Genomic DNA, 20,651 nt, shown 5'->3' on the forward strand with positions numbered 1-20,651 from the left:
CGGCCAGGCACTGTATAAGGTCCAGAGAAACCAATGGTGAAAAACAGTAGAAATTTTTCTGCCCTTATAAATCTTATAGTCTAAAGAGAGAAATTGAGCATTAGCACATTGTCTTGTTATCAGCTGTTCGTCATGATAAACCCATGTCAAGGGTACCTAACCTAGGTTCTGGGAGAAAGTTACATGCTAAAAATGGAAAGATGAATGGGAGCCAGGTGAGAGTGTGTTTTGGGAGAGTGGGACAGGGGTTGGGTGCAGGTAGAAAGCTTTCTCTGGTAGAGGGATCAACTAGATGCCACAGCATAGATTTCATTATCAGGAACAATTAATGCTTGGACTTTGCCAGGTGTTGTTCTAAAAAATCATTGGAGACTTGAGAAAATTGTGATCAAGGTGGCAAATGGGAAGAAATGCTTCTGTGATGGAGACAGTGGTCAAAGAGGCCAGCCTTCACTGTAGGCTTTCAATCCGTAATAAGAAGAGAAAGTGATTCATCCTCTGATCAAAATGCTACAACGGGGATGTTTCGCCTTATTGATTCATAACTTTACGTCTTAAGGTCTTTCTGAGCTTGAAGAGCTCAAACCTTACCACTATCACTAAATGTTCTAAGAGCCATCCTTCTTTAAAGACTGTCACAAACTTCCCATTATGAAGAGAATTTAAATAGATCCAAAGATCCCATAAGCCATCTTCCCCTCCAACGTGACCAAGCCTAAAGAACTTAGACTTCTCTCCCTACCAGGCCTTATCTGTCTTGTTACTAAATTTCCGGGCAGTGTTGTCTATGGCAATGTGATGCCCAAAGGAGCTAGCAAAATGTCAGCAACTCAGAAATAGATTATGCTTCTCCAAGAAGCTTGAAGAGTATGCTGACGTATTCACAAATGTTTTTCATTGACTTTGCTTCAACAGTGAATCCGTTAGCCATCCAAGCCCTCTTCAAAACCAACCAGGCTGATGTTTCATTAAAAAGACAACTTTATAAATTTAAAAAATGATGTCAAAGCCCAAGGGCCAAACATACATTATAATACTAATAATTTCTAAGATGGATCTTTAGATAATGTCTATGTAACTTTTATTAAGCAATAAGGGAATAGTTTCTATAACCATTTTGTTTTCTGTAGCTATCATTTTCTTTTCAACTCCATTTTTGTTTATCAAAGTTATACATGTACATATTTTAAGGACTCTATAAGCTTGTTACAAAACTCAGCAGTCCCTTATTCTTCATTTTCCCCATTTTCTGATCCTCAGAGGCAATAAATTTCAACTATTTTAGCTGATTATTTTATAATTTAAATCCTTATATCCATATAACTTAGTAACATTGCTATTTCCTGATTGTCCAGGTTTGGCATTATCTATGGACTTCCCATTACCTAAGTTGAAGATTTACCTCACTTTCACAATCTCCCACCATACCTTCACACCCTTCTCACACACACCTGAACACACATGGACACACACAAATATGCTTCATGGTCCCTTATCAGTCCAATATAATTGTATCACAACTTTTGTTAGATAACTATTTACATTATGACAATGCAAGTGCTAGTCATAGCAATGACAAGAAGTATGCCGTGGTGTCTTGGTACAGCTTCTCTATATCCTGAAACCTGGTGGTTAAAAATTCTCTTTCTGGAGTACAAAGGCGCATGTCTACGGTGATGGATGATACTTAGTCTTTTGGGTGGTGAACATGATGTAGTCTACATACAAATTGAAATATAATGATGTGCACCTGAAATTTATATAATGTTATAAACAAATGTTACCTCAATAAAAAAATAAAATTTAAAAAATTCTCTTTCTTTATTCGTATGTTTAATGCTCTATGTACTTACAACCAATTCAACAAAACTCTCCTCTCTTTTAATGTAAATCTTCTTGTAATACATTCAACACATTATATGCTTTTCCAATTTTAGCTTCTTGAAGAATATCTTCTGAGTTCATCTGAAGTGGTTACTGTCTAGACTTGATGAAATATATTGTCTTTGAATCTTCCTTTTAGCGTCATCCCATGGATTTGCTTTGCCTTGCTTTTGTGTTTGGTTCCTGTCTTCTGTATCCTAGATCCTCGTTTTTCTTGGTTTACTCTCGTGTTCTGGCGCTGCACATCCTCCACTGGCTGACTGAGAAGGCATGCATGGAAGGTAAATTTCTTGAGATTTTGCAAATCTAAAAATGATTTTGTGCTATCTCCAACCTTAACTGGTAGTTTGGCTGGGTGGAGAATTCTAGGCTGACAATAATTTCGAAAGCCTTGTTCTGTTACATTGTAGTTTTTATAGTTGCTATTGAAAAATACAGTTCTGGATATTCACTTTGTCTCTGGTGCCTTAAAATTACATGACTTTTTTTTATTAGAAGGAATCTCTTTTCCTCCATAGTTCTGGGTACTCAGTAAACCTTTTAATCAGGAAAAGTGTGTCATTTTCTGAGAACTATTTTTGACTTCTCTGATAATCTTGTTTTCCTTCCTTCTGTGTTGTTTCTGGAACTCTTTTTTGGATGTTGAACATTCTGAAATTAGCCTTTAATTTTCTCATCTTGTCTTCCCCATTTTCCAACTATTTATCATTTTGCATTATACTCTGGGATATGTCTTTAGCTTTATCCTCTAATGTATCTTTGGAATTTTTTTCTGCTTTATGTTTTTAATTTTCAAGAACATCTTTTTGTTTGTAAAATGTTTCTATTTATAACTCCTTTTCTGCTTTCAAAGACACACTATCTTCCCTTATCTAATTTTGGAGACATTAGTGATAATGACTCTAAACATATCAGAACACTTCAGAAAATTTACTCAAGTTGCTTTTTTGTGTTTTTTGCTTTGTTCTCTAAATTTTATATTAGAGTTTTTCCTCAAATGGCTGCTAACCCTTAATAGATATTATTTTCCTTTTTAAAAATTAATTAATTAATTAAATTGCAGTAATATTGGATTATAACATTATATAGCTTTCAGATGCACATCGTAATATATTTTGAATTCTGTATAGATTACATCATGTTCACCACCCAAAAACTAATTATAGCTCATCCCCTCAAATGTGAGCCTAATCACGCCTTTTGCCCTCCCCCCTTTCCCCTATGGTAACCACCAATCCAACCTCCATTGCTATGTGTTTGTTTGTCGTTGTTTTTATCTTCTACTTATGAGTGAGATCATATGGTATTTGACTTTCTCCCTCTGACTAATTTCACTCAGCATAATAACCTCAAGGACCATCCATGTTGTCACAAATGGCTGGATTTCATAATTTCTTATGGCTGAGTAGTAGTCCATCGTGTATAAATACCACATCTTCTTTATCCATTCATCCCTTGATGGGATCTTAGGTTGCTTCCAAGTCTTGGCTATTGTGTATAATGCTGCAATGAACATAGGGGTGCATGTATCTTTATGCCTTTGTGTTTTCAAGTTCTTTGGATAAATACCCAGCAGTGGGATAGCTGGATCATATGGTAGATCTATTCTTAATTTTCTGAGGATATTCCATACTGATTTCTATAGTGGCTGCACCAGTTTGCACTCTCATCAGCAGTGTACAAGGGTTCCCTTCTATCCACATCCTCTCCAACATTTGTTGTTTCCTGTCTTGTTAATTATAGCCATTCTGACCGGAGTCAGGTGATACCTCATTGTAGTTTTGATTCGCATTGCCCTGATAGCTAATGATGTTGAGCATCTTTTCAGATGCGTGTTGCCCATCCGTATATCTTCTTTGGAGAAATCTCTGTTCAGATCTTTTGCCCATTTTCTAATTGGGTTCTTGGTTTTTTTGTTGTTGAGATGTATGAATTCTTTGTATATTTTGGATATTAACCCCTTATCTGATATATGGTTTGCAAATATCTTCTCCCAATTGTTAGGTTGTCTTTTCTTTCTCTTGATGGTTTCCTTTGCTGTGCAGAAGCTTTTTAGTTTGGTGTAGTCCCATTTGTTCATTTTTTCTTTTGTTTCCCTTGCCCAGTCAGACATGGAACTTGAAAATATGCTGCTAAGACCAATGTCAAAGAGCGTATTGCCTAGGTTTTCTTCTGGGAGTTTCATGGTTTCAGGTCTTACACTCAAGTCTTTAATCCCTTTTGAGTTGATTTTTGTGCATGGTGTAAGGGAATGGTCTACTTTCATTCTTTTGCATGTGGCTGTCCAGTTTTCCCAACACCGTTTATTGAAGAGACTCTCCTTTCTCCATCGTATGCTCTTGGCTCCCTTGTTGAATATTAGCTGTCCATAGATGTGTGGGTTTACTTCTGGGCTCTCAATTCTGTTCCACTGATCTGTGTCTCTGTTTTTATGCCAGTACCATGCTGTTTTGGTGACTATGACTTTGTAGTATATTTTGAAATCACGGAGTGTGATACCTCCAGCTTTGTACTTTTTCCTCAAGAATCCTTTGGCTATTTGGGGTCCTTTGTTGTTCCACATAAATTTTAGGATTACTTGTTCTATATCTGTGAAAAATTTTGTTGGAACTTTGATAGGGATTGCGTTGAATCTATAGATTGCTTTAGGAAGTATGGACATTTTAATGATGTTAATTCTCCCAATCCAAGAGCACGGAATATCTTTCCATTTCTTTGTGTCTTCTTCGATTTCTTTCAACAATGTTTTATAGTTTTTGTTGTACAGATCTTTCACCTCTTTAGTTACGTTTATTCCTAGGTATTTTATTCTTTTTGTTGCAATTGTAAACGGGATTGTTTTCTTAATTTCTCTTTGTGCTACTTCATTGTTAGTGTATAGAAACACAACCGATTTTTATATGTTGATTTTGTATCCCTGACTTGACTGTATTCATTTATTATTTATCAGAGTGCTTTAGTGGATTCTTTAGGATTTTCTATATATAAAATAATGTTGCCTGCAAAGAGTGACAGTTTCGCTTATTCTTGTCCAATATGGATCCCTTTTATTTCTTTTTCTTGCTTGATTGCTCTGGTTAGAACTTCCTTTTTTTTTTTTTTTTTTAATAAATATTAATTCTAATGTCCTTTCTAAGAGAGTGTGATTTTCCCTCATAAGAATTAGCCAGAATCTGATGTTGGTTTTGGCCAAAGGTGATTCTTAGAAGTGAGTTTTTAGGAGAGCAGCATTAGTTCTGAGTTAACAAGATGGATGAGGTAGAAGAGATAAGAGGTCACCAAGATTTGTTACATGAGCAATCATCCATCATCTTCCTTCCAAAATTCTGAGCCTTCTTCCCTTCTCTCTGTCACGCTTCTGGCTTCTAATAACCTCTTAGCCTTTCACTTCCTCTCTTGTCTACTGTATATATTACTTTCTTTGGTTTCTGTCATAGACAAGAGAAAGTTCAATGATTAGGGAAAGAGGAGGTGGCTGCTGAACATGGATAACACTTTGGAAAAGAAAACCTGTAAAATTAAAGGAGAAAAAGGAGAAAAGAACTAGGATCGGGGATTTATAAAAATGAGATGAAAGTACTGGGAGTGAGAACTTTCAAGAAAAGTTCTCATGTGTAAAAAAAAGACACAAAATAGTATCAAGTACCAAAAGACCATGAACAAAGCTTCTTTTTTGTTTTCTTCCATAAGAATGGGAGAATAATTATTCCAGCCTATGTCACAGTATTATTTCCAGGGTCAACTGAAATTATGAACGTGGAAAGCGCTTAAATTTGGGTTTCATTGTTTTTTACAGCCACGGGAACATGCGTTTATATGAACAAGAAGGATGCTAACTTTATCATTTCTCAGCTGTTATTCAATTAGAAGACCCATTAAAAGGCAAGGATTGCAATGGTAATTGATATAAATGATTTTTGTCTTTACAAAAAGAAAAAAATATATTCAATAACTTTACTCATATCTCAATTTTTAATCTGGTTTCCAAAGTTGTATTTGTTCATATAACACCTCTAAATTTACATTGAGGTAGAATAAGCCTAAGCTGTGACATCTTAAATTGTAAAATTTTAAAATCATGATTTAGGATTTTAATGCCTACTTATTTGAATAATGGTAAGTTCTGTTTTAGCAAGCCACTAATCCTAAAGATATGTCCTGTTTCCTTCTAACCTATCATGGTTTTCATAACTATAACTTCCACCGTTTTGAAGAAACAGCAAAGACATTTCCATAGAAAGTGTTATCTTCAGTTTTAAATTGTGACCTGTCTCCGTCATTGTGATCACAAATATTAATCATATGCAGTGATATAAATTTCAGATATGTTTTTATTAAAAAAACCTGGATTATCATCATCTCTTTAGCAGTCTGTCAACAGAAAAGCCAGATACAAAATGTTCAGAGAGCCTTTTGAGATTGCTTTTGGAAGACAACTATTGCATGCACAATGAAGGCAGCACTTCTTGCTGGGTAATGAGATAAAGGGAAAGTGGCTTGCCTGTTGACAGAACAAAATGCACCCTTTGCTGCCTCCTTGATACCCCTAACTGCTGTCTACAGAAGCAACAAAAGGCTCTACGGATATTATTTTGTCACAAGTGGTGTTGCTTAATTGCTGACTTTCAAATGCAAAAGCAAAAGGTGTAAAATGACTTTTTAAGTAACGAACATTTGAGGCCTTTCAAGAAAGATACTAGATGTTGCTGGATTATATTACCTCTCTGAGAATGGATTTTATAAGGCTATATTGTAGAATCACACATTAATTGCAAACATAAACTAGAAAAACCATCTACTAGAAAGAGGAACATCCCAAAGCACGATGGCAAGAGAAGTGATATTTTCATTCCAGCTAAAGGGCACGCTTTTGCAAAGACAGCTCTTCTATTTAAGAAAAATATTTACTAAGAATTTTTCTTCATCCACTTAGCCATATTTAGCATGGTTGAGTGTTTAGTAACCTACATTTGCATGTCTGTATTTTTAAAATTTGTTTTATCACAATATATAAATACCAGTTCTAGGAAAGAGTGTAACTAGCCACTGCCCCCATGGGACTCAAATATTGATTAGGTCATGAAAATTAGGTTCAGGAGTTTTCACATACCTCATTTTCCTGATTCTTTTTGTTGGTGAAATAGTGTCTTTTGCCCTAGATAGTGAGAGATGGAATAATCCATCTCTATTGAAAATGCCAGCAACGCAAATTAGCTTCTGAGTTGAATGGACTGTCTGCTTGAGTCCAGAGCACGTGCAGTAATTTCCTCTACTTCCTGTTCAACTATGATGCACTTTTAGCAGATGGAACTGCTCCTATACAAACTAAGCTCCATATTAAGTATCTAAATGTATCTATTCTATTAAAGCAGAAGTATTAAAAACGTAAATAGCATGTAACTATTCCAGGCAGCATGGAAGAGCCTCACAGAGCAGACTTTTAGAAGGTGAAAACAGGAAATTCCGAAATGTATGTTTATGACATGCACATTTTCCATGGGAAAAATTGGACTTGGATATTTAGAGATTAACAATGAACACAACTAGCAATTTTGCAGACTACTTTCGGAGGATGAATGATAAAAGTAGTGTTATTCTAATTTTATAAGAGTGAGACTCTTTTTACTCTGTCTACCTAATCTCTGTCCACACGCCCCTGGTCCTTCCTCTAGGGTAGAGGGAGCAGTAAACAATCAGAGTGGTTTTCTTTCGTCCCATGAGAGCAAGGACTATTTTGCCTCATTCACCACTGGACGCCACTACTTAGCAGAAAGGGACATTGCAAGCACTTTGTAAATAACTGTTGAATGCACGAATCTCTCTTGTCAAAGGAATAAAGTTCAAAGCCTGTTTGTTCCCTGTTAAACCAACAGCAAAGCACTAGGATGTACAACCCTACAAATAAAAAAGGAAGAAAAATAAAAGTTGAACCACAGTGTGCCCTGCTGTATATGCAATATTTTATATTCACTTCAAATAAGCAGCAAAATCAATAGGGAATGAAAAAAGTTCAAAGGCATATGTTTTAACGGCATCCTTATGACTTGTCGTTGATCCAGAACTGGAGATTTTCTTGTCCTGAAAGGCAGGACTAATATTCTCTCATCACTCCTGCTCTCTGCCTCTCCTGACACCACACACAGAGCATAACCCCCTATCTTTAGAATGCATTACCAAGTCCCTTTAACTTCCAGATAGTTTTCAAGATAGCAATTCTTTATTTTGATTCAATTAGCTTTGATTTTCCCCATGGACTCCTCTCGTTTCATCAAATACTAACTTTTCTGTTTGATCAGTCACACTACATCACACCGCTGCCTTATTAATCAGTGAGCAAAATGATAGAAGCATGAACTACCTGTCACTTAGTTGGGAACCAGCAAAAGTGTGACTGAAAAATGTCTTGTCCCTGTTATCTATTTTTTGTTTATTTTTATTACCAATTGACATCTTGTTTGTATAATTTAAAGACCTAACTATGTGAGAGAATGAAAACATGAGTAAATAATGGAACAGTTATAGAAACTTGGCTTTTTATAAAACAACTATGTCTGAAATGTCACTGTTTCTTTTCAGCCTCCAGTTCGCGGTTTAATTTATCTGATGTGTCATGTCCTCCCTCTTTAAAATGTTCTTTGGTAGAGCTCTGGGCACATGCATTTATTTTGATCTATTTTGATAGAGTACTCTTGGAAATATTAAAAATTTGTGTATCATATAATCAAAATATATACCAATTATCTCATCAAAGAAAAAAGTTTAAACCCTTTGTTTCTGTTATCAAAAGCCGTCACAGTCCTGTGTATTACAAAAACTCATTTTCCCATTCTGCAAATAACCTCTGTATAAGAGATTCCAAGCAGGAAAAGATAGCATACTTAGGTTGGGTAATCTGAGGAGTTTAATGAAGAGATTCTAGGAATTTGTGGGCAGGAGTTAGGGAAATCCAACATGGCGCTGTGAAGTACCCAGATCTAGGACACTGTAGGGTTAGGCCTGAAGGGGCATGAGGAGGAAGCAGTTACCACAAGGTAAACAAGTTAACTGTAAGATAAGGGCCTCTTGACAGAGTTTCTGACCTTTGGTAGAGAGTAACGGCCAAAGGAGAGTGCCAGAGGAACTGATGTCCCGACTTCACTCTCCTGCCCTCTGATATCCCAGAGCAGCCTTCCATGGGCTGCACTCAACCCAAAGCCTGGGGACAAAGGAGCCCCATTGATGCAGTCCACACAGATCTGCATTGACGCCATCCCCCCCAGGCAGAGAAGAGTGTGCAAAGGGTGGAGAGTGAACCAGAATACCCAAGCCACAACACCCAGCACACACTCTATAAGTGGATTTGACTTTGCCATGATGAGCTCCTTCAGAAATCACTGAAGAAAACATATGCACAGAGAAAATAGTAAGTGGATAATTTTTTTGTTATGAGTCACTGATGCATCATCAGTTCTCACCTTTCTGAGCTTATTTTTCCCTTCTATAAGCTATCTGTCAGGAAGGACACCCACATTCAATCTCAGGCAGTCCATTATCTTAACAAATGAGCCTTTAATTAAGATTCATCCATCTGCATTTTAAGTTGTTGTTCATACGAGGCTTAGAATGAAGAACTCTGATTCTGAGGGTGAGAAGGAGGGTAATGTGATGTCATAGAAACATTCGGGATTGTTGAAATTGTGTGTTCAGCACAAGGTGAAGCTGCTGACTGCCTGAAATAACAGTGCTAAAGAAGTGGACTTCTACAACAGCTAAGGCATGCTTTCAACCTCTCCCATAGGGGCTACATCCAACTGCTCCCAGAGCAGGTTGAAGTCTCTATGAGCCTGGCATACATAAGAGAGTAAAAATGTAGAGAAAGAGAAGGTTGGATGGTGCAGTGCATAATTTATTTAGAAATAAAAATTGTGAGATGCCTTTCTTTGCTGATGGAGTATGATTTTAGATACCATTATCAAACCTCACATCCACCATCATGATCTTAACAGTTCATTCATTCATTCACCAGTTCAAATATTTACAGATCCAGGCACCATGCTAAGCACATGGGGCACACAGCATGGAAAGACGCTTCAGGCATGGCAGAAAAGAAAGAAATGAATAAAAGATTACAGGGCAACGAATGTTATCAAAGGGAAAGTGCAATGTACTATATAAATGAATAAAAAGTAGTTTCCAACTCAGTTCATGAGGCTGGGAAAGAGATCTCTTCTGAAGCGATATCACTTATTCTAAGAATGAGAAAGAAGTTGGCAGAGGGGAGGAAGGAGGAGAAGCCCCCCAGGCAGAGAGAACAACACTTGCACAAGTCAGTAGTCCAAAGAAAACAGAAAGACGTCCACTACAGCTGGAATGCACAGGCGCACCCCCCCGCCAAGGGATTTCTGATTCCTGCCTCAGTTCAACTGAAGGTTGAGAGCTCAGGGTTAGATGCTGGGGTCTGGGTTCCATTGCTGCTCTCAGTTCAGCACTTAGGACTTACACCTGAGGGAGGAAAGGTGAAAATTTAGATAACTCCCTAAGAGCTAAGGATTCTAATTTAGGAGATTCAAGTTTCAGAATTCTAGTTGGGTTTCCAGCTCAAGAGATTTTGTTCTGAGGCATGTGGAGCCTACATAATTCATTGGTCTCAAGTATAGAAAAATTAAGGACAAATTTATAGTCTCCGAGAACTGTGTCCTTGGGGATCTGGACTTGAAACAACTGTGAGGAGCCATTCAAAATATTGGAAAGAACATAACTTTGAAGAAAGAGAGGCTTTATTGAGAATCTTGACTGCCACTTACTAGCTGTGTCATCTCCCTGAGCTTCAGATGCCTCAGCTATAAAATAGGCGAGTGAGGTGGAAGAAGGGATGGTAGTTACTTTACTGGATTGCTATGAAATTGGTGATTTGTAAAATTCAACTTAAGGTAATTCCATGACTTGCTTAATAAACAAGATGGAAGCTAAGTAGCTATTAAATAGCTTCTTTTTCCCCAAGGCAACTCCCACACTTGTACCATGTGCCCCAAACAACAGATTGACCCTTCCTTGTTTTGTTTTTCTTTTCTTCTTCTTCTCCCCAAAGCCCACCAGTACATAGTTGTATATTCTAATTGTAGCTCCTTCTGGTTGTGTTATGTGGGATGCTGCCTCAGCATGGCTTGATGAGCGGTGCCATGTCCGTGCCCAGGATCTGAACAGGTGAAACCCTGGGCTGGCGAAGCAGAGCATGCAAACTTAACCACTCGGCCTCAGGGCCAGCCCCACCATCCTTGTTTTTTTTCTTGCTCTGTACATCAACATAGCTAAAAGGGCATTGCTGATGCCTTAGTATTTTTTTGGTAATCTTCAACATCTTCTGTGCTTCAGCCTTGCTAGCACTGTTCCACTCTTTTCTCTTCCTCCCTTCGTGGTACATTTCCCTTACCCTGTCTCTATGCTGAACTCATCTTCATATTTCAGTGCCAAGCAAAGGCCAGGCACAAAATGTCTTATGAACCTGCAAATGAACCTATTACTTAATAGAAAGAAAAGAGTATGAAAAGAAAAATGAATGAGAGCATCCTGTTTTGTCATGCTTTTGAGGAGTTTCCCAAACTATTTTATTCCATATCAAGAACATATATTTACTATACAGTTAGAATGTTACTTATCATCAATAACCAAATGGGTAACAGCCATACTACACAAACTATCTCTGCTATCAAAGTGTTAAATTTTGAAAAGAAGTGTATCCTGTATATATCAAGGGTGACTCTTCATAATGTTCCTACGTCATTCAGGCAGCTAAGGAGAAGGCAGACAGAACACTCTGTAGATGAACCACATTTGCTTCACTTCCCACAGAGTGACAGTTTATTCATTTAGGATTTCTCCTACCAGAGTGATGTAATCTAATTAATAACACACCAGTTTTAGATCAGGATCTGTGAGAATAAAAGAATTTTACATCTGAATATGAAAACAGTCACAAGACTAAATCAACCAACTTTGACACACTAACTTGATATAACTAAGACCTCCCAATAATCCACAATGCCCTCTTTTAAATATGCTGATGCCTTCAAATTGTAGCGTGAAGGATTAGACAGCATCAGAAGTTATAAATGTTGCTCAATGACTTTCAAAACTCACCTCTGTTCTATAACTTTGTCCTTATACCAGTCCTAGCATCACAATATCAGAAATTATTAAGCTACACAATTTTTTTTCCTCACCCTGTGCCCAAATTCATAAGTTTTTATTAAATACTTCAGATTCACAGTTGTTAAAAGCACAGATGCTGGAAGAACCAGACATGGATTCAAGTTCTGGCCTGGCCACGTGTCGACTCTTCGGCTTCCTCCAAAATAAGGATTATAGTATTCCCATTTCACAGTGTTGGTGGGAGAGTTATAATATTGTGTGTATTTTATTTGGAAAATATTACTTACAGCTCTGGCATAATAGTAAGTGCTTACAAATCTTAACTAAATTACTCTTCTTGACAACCTTATACGGTAGGTACTCTTCTTCTCATTGAGGTAAAGATAACGTTAAGCGTTCACTACTTGATAATAGTGAGTGTTCAATAACTAGGCTTAATTTTTATTATTCTACAGTATTGTAAGGCATTTTTACTTGTCAAAAACTCAAATATACTTATCTACCCTCAGTAAAAATGAAATATGGCCATTTGGTATAGTTTGATTTTGAGCATACTGAGTGTGTCAGGTAAATTGTAAGTTCACTATACACTTACCCTTATTTTTCTAGCTTTAGAAATAAAACTATTGGATAAACTCTTATGAACAGATACATTAACTTAATGTGACTAGAAGTGGGAGGGTGGGGACTGACATTTACTAAAGGTTTACTATGTGCCAGTCGCTTTATTGATGTCATTTTATTTCATTTTCACCGCAGTTGGTGAAGTTCACTTCGTTACTTCCACTTGACTCGTGAAGAAATGTTTTGGGGATTGATCCAAAACAGGGATGGTATACATAAGGAAAAGTGTCATTGTTGTTATTATATTTTAATACAGCTGAAAAAAGCTAAGATTGAATGCCCTAAAAAAAAGGAACTCTTTACAATACCTAGGACTAGTTATGATATATAAAAATCTCTTTAAGTTTGCACTTATAATAAATAGTAAAGCAAGATTGTAAACTTAGGTTTGCAGACGTCATGGTTCATTTTTAAATGCTATTTTTATTATTGTGAAACATACATGCTGGAGAGCTACAATTTTAAGTTTAATAATAAAATTAACACGATTTACCTTCCCCCATTTACTCCCCTCATCGAAGGCTCAGGTCACTGATAACTTTGAAGACTTTTGTGCGCCCATTTTGAATTATTATCTCCTTTGCCCTCCAACAAGTGACCACAACAACACTACCTGGCTTTTGTGTCAAACATTCCCCTAACTTTATTTTTATAGCTTTTCCTTCTTTGTACATCTTAAACAATATAGACTAGTTTGGAAAAAGTATTGAGTACCAACACCGCAGAATAAGGAAAGGCAACTATTGCCACTGTTACACTATTGGAGGAAAGCTCCTAGAATAAGATAGGCAGAGTGGAGTCTGTGGTTCATTGTCTGGCTCCAGCTTCCCTGGGAGTTTACAAGGATCCCTGTGGGTTAGGCAGAGGCTGACCGTGAGTGAGTCCTGGGAAACCCAGGGCTCACCAGAGCTGCAGCATCTGGCCAGGCTTCTGCTGCTCTTGACTCTGCTACAAAGTAGATCAAGGCAAATCATCTCAGAGGGGAGAGAGGACTCATTCTTTTTCTACCATTCCATAATGCCTTTAGAAGTAAGGTTATCAGCCAAGGTCTTTTGCTTCATTTTCTCATTTGTCTGTATTTTTAAAAACCAATTTCACAAAAGCAAAACACTGAATTACACTGAAATCTACCTAGTGTGACTAGCCATAGTAGCTGGAAAGCTGCCAAATGTTGAGCTGAGGATGGATGTGTCTACTTCCCTCTGCATCTATATTCAACTTCGGGGGCACAGTCAGTGAGTTTCTATTTAAAATGGGATTTTGTGTGTGTGTGTGTGTGTGTGTGTGCGTGTGTGTGTGAGGAAGATCTGCCCTGAGCTAACATCCATTGCCAATCCTTCCTGGGATCCGAACCTGTGAACCCAGCTGCCAAAGCGGAGTGAGTGGAATTTTAACCACTCGGCCATGGGGCTGGCCCCCTAAAAGGGGATTTTTAAGGCAGCTTGAGCTATGAAAGTCACATGACTTCCCTAAAGTAATGTGAAAAGGAAAACGTAAATGAGTGAAACCATTGCTTTGATACACATGAATCAAACTAGTTGACTAACTCCTTGAGGCTCTTGTATCACATGAACCTTGTTTTTTAACAAGGTTCTATTTTTCCACAGAGATGTCATTCTTATCTTATCCTTCTTTTTTCACGGTAAAAGTGAACTCAACCCCTTTAGATGTGTAACTCAAACCATTTTTTATGAACTGCATTAAACTGCTGTACTAGTAAGTCTAACATTGAGAACTCTGCCCAAGGTTCATATTTCCTCCACGCATCCTCCTCTGTGATTCTTTATTAATGCCATTGGTCACTGACTGAATATGAGTTACTTAAATGTCTGAAGGCATGGGATACATTTCTGCATCACTTCCACTTTATCCACCAAGGCAATAATGATAGAACCACAGACTAGAAATGTCAGCACGGCACTTAGAAATTGGCTCTTTCAACTTTCTCACTTTTAAAGTACCTGCCTTAAGTTTCTCTAGAAGAAGGAATGTATAAAAAACATCTTTTAATTATATAGCTATTTCTACATGAGGAAACTGAGGCCCAAAGTAACTTATCCAATGTTAAATAGCTGCTTATAACCCTGAACTGTTGACTCATTTTCATTCCAAGATGCTATTACCTTAAAATAAATTAGTTATTTAAAGGAAATGAGTTTCTGATTCTATTCAGAGGGATTTTCTTTTGATGAAGATCAAATTTAACAAACAACATATTGTTCTCTAGTATTCCCATAGCTGGTGTTAAATGGATTCCTCTTAGACTATGGCCGGAGAAAAGTAGAATTGGCCTAGATCTAAAGACTGACTGTGTCTCTATTCCTTAGCTCTTAGCTGAAGCCCAGAGCAGTAATACAAACCATGAGTATGTCCACCCATGGAAGTTATTATGGCACTTAGCCAATTGGATCAGCCAGCTGTTTATCACCAGTTCAATTCAAAGAAAAGCATCATTTACCTTCTCTGGTCCTCAGTTTCCTTGCTTTTAAAGCAATCTCTAAGGGCCATTCCAGTTAATACAATATTTGATTCTGTTTGTTTTAAATAAGTGGAATATTTACCTTCATTTTCAACAGCTTTCAGGATGGAAACTAAGCTGAATAACCTAATTTAAAAAGTCTCCATTCCTGCTTCTTTTTTTCATCTTACCACATATCACTAACATTTATGTTTTACTTATTTGTCTTGTTAATTGTCTGTCTTTCTCAGAAGGAAATAGATTCCATGAAGCCATAGGGCTTTTTCCCAATGTATTGCCAATGCACCTAGTAAGTTCTCAGTAAATGTTTAATGGATGACAGAATGCATAGATATAACCCAGATTAACTGTCTATAAGGAATGTTAGGTGTAGCTTCAGTGCCAACATTATATAATAGAGTTTTTTGAGGAGACCAATAAAATCCATAAAGCTTTATCAGATTAGAATAAAAAAAATAGAAAACACAATTACCAATGCCACGAATGAAAGAGGTAAAATCATTATGGATTCTACAGAGGTTAAAGTGATAATAGGAGAATATTATGGACTAGTTTATGCCTATAAATTTGACAAGATGATAGCAAAAGATTTTTAGATATGACACCAGTAGTGTGACCTATGAATTTTAAAAAGTGGTAAATTGGGCTGCATCAAAATGAAAAAGTTCCACTTTTTGAAAGACTTTGTTAAGAGAATTAAAAGATAAGCCATACACTGGGAGAAAATGTTTGCAATTCATCCACCTAATAAAGGACTTATTTCTAGAATATATAAAGAACTTTCAGAACTCAATAATAAGAATCCAAAAAAAGAGAGCAAAAAGAAACCCCCCCAAAAAACAAAGAATCTAATTACAAATAAGCAAAGATCTTGGGGCTGGCCCCATGGCTGAGTGGTTAAGTTCGCGCACTCCGCTGCAGGCGGCCCAGTGTTTCATTGGTTCGAATCCTGGGCGTGGACATGGCACTGCTCATCAGACCACGCTGAGGCAGCGTCCCACATGCCACAACTAGAAGAACCACAACGAAGAATACACAACTATGTACCGGGGGGCTTTGGGGAGAAAAAGGAAAAAAATAAAATCTTTAAAAAAAAAAATAAGCAAAGATCTGAAAGATACTTCCCCAAAAGTTAATACAGATGACAAACATAGGAAAAGATGCTAAGTATTATTAGCCGGTAAAGAAATGCAAATGATAACCTCTGTAAGATACTACTGCATAGAATAGCTAAATTAAAAAGAATGATTACACCATGCTTTGGTGAGGATGCAGGACAACTGGAAAATTTTTCTGTTCCTTTTTTCCTTGTACAAAATTCCTAGTTCAATGGCACCCTCTTCTGTCAGTTTGCAAAGTTCAGATACTTTAGAGGATTGTTGGTTATTTTGGTCATAGGAGATGGGGTTGTTTATCTTCCAATTTTTTGGTTATCTATTGTCTTCCAGGACAAAGACTTTTTCCTTTGTGCTTCTTTTTCTCTTTCACTATCTACTAGCCAAAAGGCATTTTCACAGCATTTTTGCCTTTCCCTCCTAGAAGGGGACACATTTTGAAGAATGTTCTTTGAAACCACATACACCTTTTAAACCCTTTCCGTGTAGTTTATGCTCAGATCTACCAGGACAAGTTTTTAAGTACTTTTCAGACTTAGAGTCGGCTTGATCCTTCTGACAATAGTTTTAGATCAACCTGAGGCTATTCTCTAGCTTTCCTCTCTCTTCCTTGTAGTTTTTCTTCGTGTCTTTGCTTGCTCCAAAGCAGGACAGGGTGAAGAAGGTGGGGAGGGCAGGAAGATGAGAGATCCTGCATCAGAATTTGGTAGGTTTTTTTCTTTTTCATCTTACATTTTGAAGTTTGGCCATTCTTTGACTCAAGTTATGCCACGGGCATGCTTTCTGAGAAGTTTTATTTACCTTGTCTTGTTCTGTTTCGTTTCTAAGATGTATTAGAAGAGTGGAAGCTATTGCCACCATCTTCCACTACCTGGAATTTTCTGTTCATTTGTCTTTCTCATGAAACATTTTAAGTCAATAGCAGCAGACATAAAACACGGATTACACTAAACTTTGGTGACTAACGCTGTGATGAAAACAATTTCAATCTTCAGTGGAGAGTAAAAAAGAAAAATTCTATATTTTCCCTTAGGTTGAACAGGATTTCATTTCACAGATATTTATGGTTGGCTGAAATTGAAGAGAACAAATTGAAAAAGACTAAACCATTTCAGTGGTTCTACATTTGAGATAAAAATGTACCTAATCACAACTCAAATACTCTGCTCTATTTGCAATGATCATTAAAGGCATGTACATGAGAATAGAAAATAAAGTTGTTTAAACTTTCCTAATGTTGCATTAAAAGATCAAGAATGGATATTCCATGTGAAATTTTCTGCACCTCTTTTGTCAATATTTGAGGAAAATATTCTTTCCTCTCTTACTTCTCTCATCCATGTATTTCCTTGAAGTTTTAAAATTATAATGGCTGTTAATTTGGGAGGTATCTCTCCAAGATGGACAGGTTTTGTCTTTGCCAAAGTCAACACAAGATTACTCAATGATAGCCAGCTACCTATCTCCCATTGGTTCATTTAGCATTCCTCCAATCTAAAAGTAGCCTCTCATCCATATCGGTTTTTGTCTTCACTGTAGTCTTAGTTTTACAAATTTGGGATTATAGGCCCATCATAGCCACTCAGGTAAATTTACCAACATATGGAGAGACAGGGGCTTTAATATATGTTAGGCCTTTTTTATCCCTTAAATCTAAATGTATTTAAGTAAAAATGTAATTCTACCATCAAGCGTAATTCTACAATACTGCAAGAGTTTTTGTTTCAAGACAGGGTCTTCCATTTCAATATTCCCCATTTCTTGAAACAGTGAGTATCAGGTAGTATGATATGTGTGTATACAGTGTTATATATACAATCTTTATCTACAAAATCAAGAAAATTTGATAGCAATGGTTATCTATGGGTGGGTGGTAGGATTTCCTACTTTGTGTCTGCAATACTTTTTATTTAATTTTTAAGTTTTTAAGTAAGAGATTGAGAATTTTAATGACATTTTTGGCTGATAAGAATTTATTTTATTTTTTAATATAAATTGTATATATTTAAGGTGCATGGCATGATGATTTGATATACATATGCATAATGAAATGATTACTACAGTCAAGTTAATTAACATATCTATTTACCCACAGAGGTACTTCTTTTCTTTGAGGTAAGAACAACTTACAAATCTACACCCCTAGCAAGTTTCCAGTATTCAGTACAGTATTAGTAGCTATAGTCATCACGCTGTACCTTAGCTCTCCAGACTTATTCATCCTATGTAACTGGAACTTTCTACTCTTTGACCAACATCTCCCCATTTGGCCCACCTCCCTGTCCCTGGTAACCACCTTTCTACTCTCTGCTTCTACATATTCAAATTTTTAGATTCCACTTATAAGTGAGATCAGCCGGTGATACTTTTTAAATAATTTTCTTTGATATGAAATGAAAACACTTACTTCATTCACTTTCCAACTATTTCTCACTTTGTATCCCTTAGAAATATATATGCAACTATTTGGTCCCATTATCTCACTTAAAGTAGCCACTGCTTTAAGCAGAAATCCTAAAGCAGCTGTTAAAGAGATGCAAATGTGTAAAAGTCTAGTGTCCAATTACGTTAGCCTCTGATTTTTGCATAACCATGGAAGAAACAATTAAACAAAATGAAGTTAAACACCTTAAAGTAATAACATTTTCGGAACAAGCACATAATGATCGTTAGCATCTCCCTTGCCTTGGAAGGGCAGTGTGGTAGAGCATTTTGGTTTGGGAGTCAGACGGAATTTGGTTTGAATCCCAGATTTGTGACTTATTAAATGTGCACTCCTGAGCAATAGCTTAATCTCTCTTAGCTTCAGTTTCACCACCTGTGAAAGAAGAACAAGCATATCAACTTTGCAGGTTTGTTTTAATAAGTAGGAGAAACATTTTAAATACACACAGCCAAGATGTATGGTCAGAATATTCAGGATTCGATGATCGATTTAATGGAAAGGAGAAGGAAAAGGGAAGAGACTAGGATGACATTTGTATTTCTGAGACTTAAAAGATGAGTAGGAATTAACCAGGTAAAGGTGCAGTAAGGAGGAAGAGAATGTTCTAGAAAGGAGTACATGAATGAAGGGCAGAAGGTGAGCAGAAACATAACATGTTCTTGGAAGTCAAGGTAGTTTAGTATGCCTCAAGGCTTAAACGTAGCAGGGTAACTAGAGATTAGGATGTGAGGAAAATAGAAGCACAGTCATAAATGACCTTTTAAGTTATAATGAAATGTCTGGACTTAATCCTGAGGGTGATGTGGAGACACTGAAATCTTCTAAATCAGATTTGAAGTGAAGAGGAGCAAAGAACAGAAGGCAGGACAACCAGTTAGGATACTATGGGAAAAGCTGAACTCCAGACAAAGGCAGCCTAAAGTAAGGTAACAAGAATAGGGACTAAGGAACACATCAGGAGAGACTTCCCTGACTCCCTAGGATGGGGGCAGCTCCTTTTCTTCTATGCTCCATAGCCCTTTGTGCTCACTACCCTCATGGCAGGGCATATTTTCATCACACAGTAGATTTTAGTCCCAAGAGGACAAGAATTGTGTCTAATTTCCAGTCCCTCATACAATTTCTGGCACGTGGAGAGTGTTCAATATATATGCATTAATAAAAGTGTATAAATATGAATTTCTCTATCCTGCTATGAGCCTCTCCTTTTAATAATGACCACTCAGAGATAACGCAGACATCTCTAAATAATGGAATTGTTTCCTCCAATGGAGAGAGAACCGCCATTATCCCCATAAAAGTTTTGACTGCTAATTTCCATATGAAATCGCATTAAACACTGAACATTAAGTTAACTATGGTATATTTTCTGCTCTTAGAAGCTTATATTTAAGATATATTTTTTAACTGATAAAAAATAAACTTCTCGTATTTTAGTTTCTCTTTCCCATTTTAAAATCAAGATCAATATCTAGCATTTTTTACTGAGTAGACTTTTCTAGGTGTGTTATTCCTAAATTGTATCTTTGTTCTTATATGTAACTTTTCTAGAACTTTCTGAATATCAAAAGATGATGTAACTAAATAGGTTCAGCTCCCCATATAGGGAATGTATTTTTAAATGTATAACTGGTTAGGCCATAGGCCATGTTTCTAATGAGTTATACTATTCACTATACACATAAATGCCAAAGGGATGACAAAGGCTACAATCTCAGATCATATTATATAGGTACAGGTTGTGCAGTATGTTATAAAGCATAGTACTGACACTAGAGAAGGAAATGTGGCTGGCAATATAAGAGCAATTTTACTTATTTATAATTTTTCAGGAATAAAAATAATTTCTTTTTTTTTTCTTCACTTCATGCAACATATTTGTTTTGCTCTGAAATTTGCACTTCCTCTGATAATGCCAAATGGGTTTTTGGGTTTTGCAAGGCTCTGCTGAATTACCACCTCTAGGTTTTGGTTA

At 36.7% G+C, this 20,651-nt stretch overlaps 1 protein-coding gene across 4 annotated transcripts in view; it reads right to left on the bottom strand.

Annotated features, from left to right (window-relative positions):
* The window catches only part of TRPC6 (transient receptor potential cation channel subfamily C member 6), a 121,605-nt gene that overhangs the window by 44,649 nt on the left and 56,305 nt on the right, over positions 1–20,651 (bottom strand). The window lies entirely within an intron of this gene.

This window comes from Equus przewalskii, chromosome 6 (assembly GCF_037783145.1).
Source record: "Equus przewalskii isolate Varuska chromosome 6, EquPr2, whole genome shotgun sequence".
Lineage (NCBI taxonomy): Eukaryota > Metazoa > Chordata > Mammalia > Perissodactyla > Equidae > Equus > Equus przewalskii.